The 10581-nt window shown below is 39.6% G+C and overlaps 1 long non-coding RNA gene across 1 annotated transcript; it reads right to left on the bottom strand.

The window, feature by feature from the left end:
* Positions 1–3864: 3864 nt before the first annotated feature.
* LOC140475932 (uncharacterized) lies at positions 3865–10227 on the bottom strand. Its single transcript, XR_011960363.1, has 3 exons — positions 9931–10227; positions 5612–5705; positions 3865–4086 (listed from the first exon to the last, which is right to left on the bottom strand). It is a non-coding gene; the product is annotated as an uncharacterized lncRNA (long non-coding RNA).
* Positions 10228–10581: the final 354 nt, after the last annotated feature.

Genomic DNA, 10581 nt, shown 5'->3' with positions numbered 1-10581 from the left:
AATCTAATGTGTCTTTAGGAGCTAGCTTGTTCTCCACATTGTAAATATTCCCAAGTTACCTTCATTTTGTTAAACAGAGGTTCAACTGCATAGTCCCACATATGCATGCTATGATTTATACATCTTTGTCTAATACCAGTTGAGGACTCCAATAGCTTTGATCTCCAATAGTTGATCAAAGTGGCATGTAACTGAAACAAGCAATCCTAAGTATAGATTTGAATCTGTGATATTGGTTGATTTTACATGTGGCGGTTACTGGAACAGCTACAATTGTAGCTACATTGCCTGAGAAATAGAAATTCAACTTGAACTGCATGCATGCTTACGAGTGACCTTTGGTATGATCAGGAAGAATATTGAGAAAAGGGAAAATGGAACACAGTTGTATTTGTTTCAACTCATTAGTAAGAAAGATATTGCAACACAGGGGCCAAAGGCCAATTGGCGTGTTGCCATGGTATTTATTTCTCCCTGTTTTCTGAATAAACTGGCATATAATGGGGTCTAGGTTCCTGACAACTCACTTAAAGTGTTCATTCTTACTGGGTGAGTTCCAGACTAGGAGTAGAGATGATGAAGGTGATGATCAAGAGCATCAGAGCTGAGCCTGATCCTGTTACCAGTTCACGCCCACACTTCCCACTAGGGGTCACTGACTAGCTGTCAGAAGCAAGAACCCAGAGACAACTTTTTCTTTTTCCATGCCCTACCTCAGGAGTAAAATTTACCTTTGTAGTTCTTTCATCTGCCTGAGATCAACACACAGCAGGATTTCATGTTAAAACAGCTTTGATTTTTATACCTTGGTATCAAAACAGCTGTACATTAACCTATTGAGTCATTATTGTGTCGCTTGTTCAAGTACTTGTGCAGAAATGGTTGTGAACTGTTTCGTGGAAGTCTCCAAACTGTACGAGGTTCCTGTGTTCTCTCGTGAACTGATTATGATGAGCCACCAAACTACATTTTTAGGCAAATTGGCTTAGTTGCTGCATGAGGCCTTGGCTTTGCCCTGCATTTTCATTTTACCCGTTCATTCTCCCACCTGCTCTGTGTTTCATTTAGTGCAACTCATTAATTCCCACTGAATAGTTATGTTCAAACTGATGCTTACTGCTGCAAGGTTGGAAATAGCTGGTGTTCTGAGATGTCAGGTGTAGTTAGCCCTTTGTCCTCTGTTGCCTGGGCACCATGATAAGCAGAAGAAATATTGAAACAATAGCAGTAAATGGGCTTTTGTAACAAAACACATATAACACTACAACAGCAGCTTGGCTTTCTAAAGTTCCGAGGAAAAGTCTTTGACCTGAAAAGACAAGCTTTTAGAGGGGTCACTCCCTTCCCCCTGCTTTATATTCCTTCACTACCATTGATGCAAAAACTATGGAGCTAATGGGTGACTCAGCCATTAGAGTTTGCAAAATTGGCAGCCCCTTTAAGATTAGGGGTAGAACATCTCCAATGTTGCCCTGTCAGCTCTGTGAAGCACCAGTGCAGACAAGCAGGAGGCTGGAAGAACACAGCAAGCCAGGCAGCATCAGGAGGTGGAGAAGTCTACGTTTCGGGTATAACCCTTCTTCAGGACATGGGGGGGTGGGCTTAGGGAGAGCTGCGGATAAAGGGGGTCAGGGGAGCACAGGGTGATGAGGTGAGGATAGGTGAACCCAGGCGGAGGGTACGAAGGAAGGATCAATGAGAGGAATGGAAAAGAGGGGGGAGGGATTGGGAAGGGAGTCGAGTGATGGGAAGGGAGGTTATTTGAAATTGGAGATTCCAGGCTGTAGGCTGCCCAGGCAGAGGATGAGGTGTTCCTCCAATTTGCGGTTTGATTCATTGTGGCAAAGGAGGAGGCCAAGGATGGACATGTTGGAAAGGGAATGGGAAGGGGAATTAAAATGGACAATGACTGGGAGGTCAGGATGGCTCCTGCGGGCCTGGCTGAGATGTCTCACCAAGCATCTGCAGCTTTTCTGTCTCTGTGAAGAACAATGCAGATGTTAGCTTCCACTCTCTTTCTTTGTCTCCTTCATCCCCAAGAGGGAATGCTCCCCCATTCCTCAGGGCTACTTTCTTTTCATGCAGATCCACCTCAGCAAAGGAGGCTTGTGGGTTGAGGAGGGGTGGAGGAGGCAGAGATGAGAATGAAGACAATGAAGGTTGAAATACTTTCTCCATGTAGTTGTACGATGCTGCCCATCTTCCCAATTAACCATTTATATGACTTGCTTCCCCAAAGCCAGGCAATCTACTCAGATACTCACACCCAGGGACTTAGGCAGTGAGGATGTCATATGAGGTGATTCTCAGAGCTTAAGGGACATAAATGTTCGGGAAGTGGGTGAAGAAGAGCCACTTTCACAGTAGAGGCTGTCAAAAATGGTTATCATTGGCTTGTGATGTGATTTCCAGAATTCATGAGGATTCACTTCAAAAAATGCCCATATGAAGGATCTGTGGTCAGCCTCTGAGGAAATACAGAAGTTAACAGTTTTCATTCTCAGGGTTATAACTCTCTTTTTTTGCCACACGAACAGAAGTTTCTCTTTCTTCAAAGCCCCAACACTGCACCTTATTTGAAACCTATAACAATTCTCCAATGTTATAGAAAGGTGCTGAAAGGATTAATGTTGGAGATGGATCATCCAATCTGAAGATGTCATAAGGAGTAGTTTAGAGAAAAGGCACAGCAGCTTAAGATCTTGTAGGATGAAGGTCTATCCACTGGTCGTCAGTAGTCTTAATAACAATGTCTAACTCGTTAAAGTAACTTGTAGTTGATTGCTATCATGTTTTAAACAAAATGTAATTTATTTCAAGTCTCTTCTCATTAAGACTGTACTGAAAATAAAGTGGACCCATAGACCCGGCCAAAGGAAAAGAATGGTGGCAGCAAACTAAGCCATCCATAATGTGGTAGTGGCTGATATCACAGCACAAATAACATCCACCTTCACTGAGGACGAATCTGTAGATGGGGAGGAATTAGGGGCACAAAATTGACTACTGAATGTAGCACTTCAGAGCTTTTAAAATTTGCTAGTGCCATCTGATCAGCTTTTCTGCTGGATCCACAGAGCTGGAGCCAGTTAGTGGTGACAGATATCATTCATCTGTCTGATAGTTACATATTCTAGGCCTCTGCTCTTTCCCAGTGCCCCACTGTAGTGAAATATGGTATCCACAATTAGGTTTTAAAGGGGTTTAAGTTAGTTCTCTTTGGTATTGTATGCACTTTCTGGAAGACCAAAGATCTCTCCACTACCTTCAAGTGGCAGGTTCAGTCTCTTTGTCGGAGGAAAGTACTGAGTGGAAGCTAAGCACTTCTTAAAAGGGACTGAGTGGGAAATTAATGGTGGAATCATCATTAGGCTCTGATCATGCACAAATGAGACACAAACAGCATATAGACATCTTTGAACTGCTGGTGTCACTTAACTTCAGACAACAGCGTATGGAGGAAAATAACATCATACAATCCTAGAATGTCATCTCTGCAGAAATAATATTTCAAATGTTTCCTGTCATCAAGTCTCTTTTGGCCAAATTGATTAAATTCTAGAAGATAGGTCCATGACACGAAACTGTTTGGCATCCAGTATAATGAACAGTGTTTGTACTGAAGGGTCAAAGAACGGGAGTATAATAAACAACATGCTAGATAAATATAATTAATTGGGTTGAGGCATTTCAAATTAGGCATAAATACAGATGCTTTTCCTCATTGCTGGGTCATTTGTAGTTATCCGTAATTAGATGGAAAATCACAATATATGTTGAAATCTAAAAATACTTTATACTTATGAGAAAAATGAAATTTTGATTTTAAAAAAACTTTGATAAGGAAGTATGTTGGTGTACAAATGTGATGAGGGTACAATGTTGCTTTATATCTACAATTCTGGCCTCTTATGGCACAAGTATTTGTCAGGTGACAGAGATGTGAACCTTACAGTTGGACCCAACTCCCAGCTTTTGGTTAACTTGCACAGATTGGTGTTCAGCTCAACTGAAAAGATGAATGAACAATGAATTTTTAAAGCTGTTGACATGATACCTTCTCAGTCTGTAGGTTATATGTAATATCTGAAAGACAAAAAGCAAAGAAATTACATTGGAAATATAGAAGGCTATGAATTGTGGAAGTTTTGAAATAAAACATAAAAAGTTAGCAATACACAGAAGCTGAATACACAGAAGACAAATGGATTAATATTTTGGTTGAGACCTTGGTCGTAAGGATGTAAGGAAACATGAAACAAAACCTTAGATTTCTCTTTTGGATTCTTATTGTACTGCTTCTGCCTTTTCTCTGCAGAAGTCTTTAAGCTCATAGAGTTCAGAATGTCACTTTGATATTGCAATTACTGTTAAATGTTTGAAGTCTTGCCCATCCCCAATTCTCAACAGCTGAGGCCCTTGCTCAGGAATTCTAACTCTGAGATGCTACTTAAAACTTACCGAATGTCACTCGACTTGATATTTTCTTATCTGGTTTGTCGTCAAATTTTGTTTGATAATATTGCTGTGATGTACCTTGGAGCATTTTATTATGTTAAGGGTGCTAAGTAAATGAAGTGCTTTTTGTTGTATTACCAATTTGAAATTCTAATGATCTCAATTTATTTTTCAAAGAAACGAACTGATGAGATTAATGAATTAATGAGGTAAAATTGCAACTATGAAAATAGAAAATTTTGAGAATGCACGGCAATTCTGAAAACATAAGGCAAAGGACAGGTGAAAATCTGAGGAGATAAGTAAACCCTTTTATAGGAATTGGCAACATCAATGTGGGGAACAGCTCTGAAGAAAAAAAATGAAGCTCATATTTAAAGCAATCTTTATATCAATTTTATTTGTAGTTTTATTTAAAATCAATTCATGGCAGTTAGATTTTATACCTGTTCTGCAATATCTCATTTTTAAAAAGAGCTCCTGACCTCAAATGTAACAACATAATCTAGGGGAAAATTAGAAGTTTGAATCTGTTTGCAAAGCGGAAATTCTTTTAATAAGCCATCTACTGAAGTTCAAATTTGAGCAGTAAAGGGTATAATTTGTTCTTTATGTATTCTCCTGTGGTGAACTTTACTATTAAAGCATGACTGTGCAGAAACAACAGATTATCATTTGTGTTTTGGAATGGATTTAATCAGACTGGAATTTTTTTATTGTACTTATTTCAACTGAAGATTATATTCTATTATCTGCGAAGTGTTTTTCATCTTCAATATGTGAGTGAAATGATAGGTGACATTAGGAATTGTCTGTAATCTGGCTATAGTTTGGAATACTTACATTATGCTGTCAAATGTCATTGGACTAGATTTTACCTAGTGGACATCTGTCAGTACTAAAGCCACTAATTTGCAATTTTATTGTTTTGTTTTTGTGGTACCATAAAACATCTAAATATGATAATGTTTTAAGCAAAGCAGCAGGAGTTTTAGCTGGTGTATAGCAGGCAATCTGTGTCCCTGAGGGAAAACTGGACTGGTCAACGTTTCTTTTCTTCAATCAGAAGTCAACTAGAGCTTTCTGGATTCCTGTTTTGATGAAACAGTGCAGTAACGAAGGGATAGACTTGTATAAGGAAGGATATACTTACCACGGAAGGAGTGCAGCAAAGAATCATGAGATTTATTCCTGGGATGGTAGGTTTGTTCAGTGGGGAGACACCGTTGAGACTACGCCTGTATCCTCTAGAGTTTAAAAGAATGAAGGGTGATCTTGCATTAAAAAAAACTTGCAAAATTCTTAAAGCAACAGACAGTTAACAATTAAACAGAAAGAATGATTCACCTGGCTGTGGAGTCCAGATTGAGGGGACACAGTCTCAGAATAAAAGACAAACCATTTAGGACTGAAGTAAAGAGGAGCTTTAGAACATGGTGAACCTTTGTAAATTCCCTATCCCAGATGGCTGTGGAAGCTCAGTCAATAAGTAATATGAGAAGAGAGATTGATAGATTTCTATTTACTAGTAGCATTAAGGAAAAATGGCAATCATGCAGGAAAATTATATTAACTTAACGATCAGCCATGAGCTCGATGGCAGAGGAGGCTCAAGGAGCTGAATGGTCTACTCCAGCTTCAATGTTTCTATCAGATGATCACCATTCCAGCTGGGATAATGGTGTGGAGGTACGGTGTTGAACTGGGGTGGACAAAGTTACAAATCACACAACTCCAGATTATTGTCCAACAGGTTTATTTGGACGGACAAACTTTCAGAGCACTGCTCCTTCATTAGCTAGCTACCTGACAAAGGAGCAGCGCTCTGAAAGCTAGTGCTTCCAAATAAACCTGTTGGACTATAACCTGGTGTTGTGTGCTCTTTTTGACAGTTGGAATAAGACTCATCCTTGCTAAATTTCTCTTTTCCTGCTCATTCCTTTACATGGCAGAGAAGTGTGGAGGCCAAATACGTCTACATTTTTGCTTTCTTCCTTGATTTGTTTTGAATTATCTTATTCCTAAACAAACCTGGATGGTAACCTGATTTTATTCAATGCCAAATTGTTGAAAATTGTGTTACAATTAGTAATCAAACCTGATCCAGTCCTATTTAATTTATTTCAGTGCTGTCTGACGTTTCTTTTTAATCATATATAGTTTCTACGGAGGTAGTTTGTCAAATCACCTTTAGCCTCCAGTCTCTCCCTACTCTGATTTTTTGTCTATGGCTACCATCATTATCCTATTAACATTTCACTTATTTCTGCAATGCCTTTCTTTTTGATCCCTTCAGTCTCTGGGGAACATCTTCTGGTGCCAACATTGAAATGGGCGCAATAATTTGGTTCAGCAAACACAGTGATACCGTGACAGAAGAATCTTGTGAGGTTTCCCTAAAGAAGCGCTGTTAACTATTCCTAATGAATTCTGGCTTGTATCGGACCCAGGGTGCAGAAATGTTCTGTTACTGGGTGGAAAAACAAGGAAGGGAGGAAAAACATGCTGACATGGATGTTAAAGGCTGCAGCTTCTATTCAACGGGCTGATCCACCTGTTTGGCACAGAGAGATCTGGTTGAAGAAAGATAATCATCACCTTTTTCTGAGGCACGTTTGGAAGTGCTCGTGAAAGAAGTGCTTGCTGGCAGGGAGGTTTGCTGTCTTTGGCATCACACGGCAACCTCCTTACAGAAGAAACATCCAAACTGCTGAGCAGGAAATACCACAGTCATTGCAGCCTCAAATATTCAGTAGGTGTGGCAGCAGATAAGGAAAAAAGGTTGGTGTCTCAGGAGGTCTGCCAAGGGAAGGTTGTCCAGCATTTCACAATATTAGATTGATGAACAGTAAATGAATATTTCCTTCTCATCTTCTTGAAACTTGATTAAGATGTATGCTGAGCTTTGAGTAAACAACCTTCTACTATATATCCATGTTAATAGCCTAGCAGGCTGTACATCTCCATAACTCTATGACAAATATCATTTTGTCATTTTAATCTTAACTGTGGAAAGATGACCTCATAAAAGAAACTCACCATGTGACTGACTTGCATGGTGCATATTCATTTATTTGCACACCGGCCAAGATGCAGATTAGCTGCTAGACTTTCAGTTTGTGTACAGTTCAAACTTCCAATACGTCAGCATTGCATCTTATACTCTGCTGCATTTTAATATTGAAACTATTTTTATTGGATGAAGATTGGTTAACTCAAAGTTTCTCAATATCTTCACTGGGAATATAGGAGTTCACTGGTAGTAAATGGAAAAATGGGCAGGTGTTGCTGGCCTGTGACTTAATTAACAAATGAAAGTGTGACAAGGAAACTGGATCAGAACTGGAAGATAATTATAGATTCCTCAATAAACACAAAATTGACATGGTAGGTCCTGAGAGTGTAGCAGGAATTGGCCATGGCATAGTTGGAGGGTGTGGATTTCACCTGGTGTGTTTGGCATCATAAGGCAATATCAGCAATCGGATATAATATATATATATATATATTACACTGAGACAAGAAATGCAACCTTTCGTTTCTATCCACCTTCAAAGGAGCTTGGATTGTATTCATGAGGAAAATCTGTTTTCCTCAGGAATTGGTAAGCTGAATGCATAAGAAAGGTACTGTGGTTTTGGTACAATTCCAGCAGGGAAGCCAGTCCAATTCCAAATTGCAGAAATGTTCACAGCGTAAGAAGTGAGAATCCACTTTAACACCTGCATGCAGAGAGAATGCATGGATCAAGTCAGGTAGTGGTTATGTTTGATTCACTCTGTAGACTGGTTATTTTCCTGTTTTGTTGAAATAAACAATTTGCCTGCTAAAGAGCCAGAAACTCAACCTGATCAAAAATATGTTCAGTTTGTTTTTCAAAGAGGTGAAATTCCTGTGGTGATATGATACTTTCTGGCGCTTGGAGCACTGGATAGGGGTTCTCTGTTGTGATCAGTGTCCTGATTTTGTTTACCTATATTTAGAGCAATTTATAGGCACAATAAAATGTTGGGGATGTAAGATGTAGTTATTGGACTAGCAGTGATGCTGAGAGGATATTGATCATAAAATAAAAGCAGTCCAAGCCAGTTTACTACGGGGCCTAGACAATAATTGTTTCAATCATATACCAAGTAACAACCATTCTGCTCAAGAGAAAGCATTCCCTAGGTTTTTGATGGCATTGTCATCATAGGGTCCAGCAATGCCAACATCATGGGGTCACCATTGATGAAAAGCTGAACTGGTTTAGCTGGATTTTAGACAGTAGGTGCAGGAGCAGGAATCATTGCTCCCCTGTGACCCAAATTGAAGGCATCTCCATGCAATTGTCCAAGCAAGGTTGCCCTTGCCTGTGGATATGCCTTAATGAGTAAAGGAAATCCAGGACACCCGTAATCCACCACAAAATCCATCTCTTCATCATTGTAAGATGATTTAAATAATTTAAGATGTAGGGAACTTCATTGAAATGTTAACCTTACTCACAATCAGAGCATCGGCAACAGAAAATCTAACAGCCCAACTATTTAAGCAAAACAAGCAAGACTGAACAGAAATTAGTAGTAGGACAAACATAGGATAGAACTAGAGAGAAACTCTAATTTCAGATATTAATTAAATCACAGACTAGCAGATACCTGCTCCTTTTCCTATTTACCATGGGTAAACTCTTATACTCCTGGTGAAGATAATGAGAAGCTTTGGTTTAACCAATCTTCATCTAATTAAAATAGTTTCAGTATTAAAATGAATCTCTTAAAATGAATGTAGTGGTAGTTCATTATTATCTTGACAATCTCTGAACATATAATTCATTGTTTCCTAATCTATGCTTCTCTGATTATAACTATTGAACCCACACTTAACATTACCTGGGGCTTTTTCATTCATTCAGGGAATGTGGGCTTTTCTGGTTGTGCCAGTATTCATTGCCCATCTTTAGTTACCTTTGTGTAGGTACTGCTGAGCTTCATTTCTGAACCACTGCAATTGGGTATAGGTAGACTCTCAATGCAGTTAAGGAGGGAGTTCCAGGATTTTGACCCAGCACCACTACAGAAATTGGGGTATATTTCCATTTGCTGCCCTTGTCCTTCGAAATGGTAGTGGCCATGGTTTTGGAGAGTGCGTTTGGGTTGCCTACTCCATCTTCCCAATGTGCTACACAGTAAAATCCCTGAAGAATTTCAGGCACAATTTTCCAGACTACATTACTTCTAGCTAAGGACAAAAATATGTGTACTGTCAAGATAGAAAGATCCAGATTCCCCATCTCCAAGCTGGTCATCAGTTCGCTGATGTTTAGTTGGTACAGTGTGTGTGAATGCCTATGAGTTAGGATATCAACAAACATTCAGGGTTTCTGCTTCTGATTGCTTTCCATTGACCCCCGCTGAAAGGGTGCGTGTGTGTAGAGGTCAAGTGAAGGGAGAACTGGGCTTTGACAATCATTGCGTAGTAATAACTCACCGGTGATCATAGGCTTCCAGTAGAACGGTAGTCACTTAGACAAGATATTGGAGCATGATCAGGACTGAAACTTTCCTCTTGCAGGAGAAAGTGAGCACTGCAGATGCTGGAGATCAGAGTCGAAGCATGTGGTGCTGGAAAAGCTCGGCAGATCAGGCAGCATCCAAGGAGCAGGAGGATCGACATTTCAGGCATAAACCCTTCATCAGGAAACTATCCTCCTGCAGTTGTGGGATGAAATCTGAAGAGGAAGTTTAGATTCTGGCTACATAACACATGCAGTTAATTCTATAAATAGGACTGAAATTTCACGGACGTTCTGTCTGGAGTTACGATGGGAGGCCAGTGGAACCCCCGTGCAGTTTCAGCTTCACTGAGTCTAAGGTCATTATTTATCTGAAGTGATTAAAGATCTAAAGGTCAGAAAGCAGTTTTATATTACACTGAGAACTGAGGCGAATGAGTTTTCCAGTGAGAAAAGGAGCACTTTTTGCCACATTATATAAAAAACTGTTAAATTTGCTTGTGATGACATGATCAGTGAAGAAAGAAGCTTGATTTGTGATGCTACATGATTACTGCACAGCCTGCTGTGTCAATAGATAAGACAAAAGTGAATTGAAACACTCCTATGTTCCCGAGGGATGTTGG

The sequence above is a fragment of the Chiloscyllium punctatum genome, chromosome 4, assembly GCF_047496795.1.
Source record: "Chiloscyllium punctatum isolate Juve2018m chromosome 4, sChiPun1.3, whole genome shotgun sequence".
In the NCBI taxonomy this organism is placed as follows: Eukaryota; Metazoa; Chordata; class Chondrichthyes; order Orectolobiformes; family Hemiscylliidae; genus Chiloscyllium; species Chiloscyllium punctatum.
Note: the sequence above shows the minus strand (reverse complement) of the source record. Positions and strands in the feature narration are given on the sequence as shown.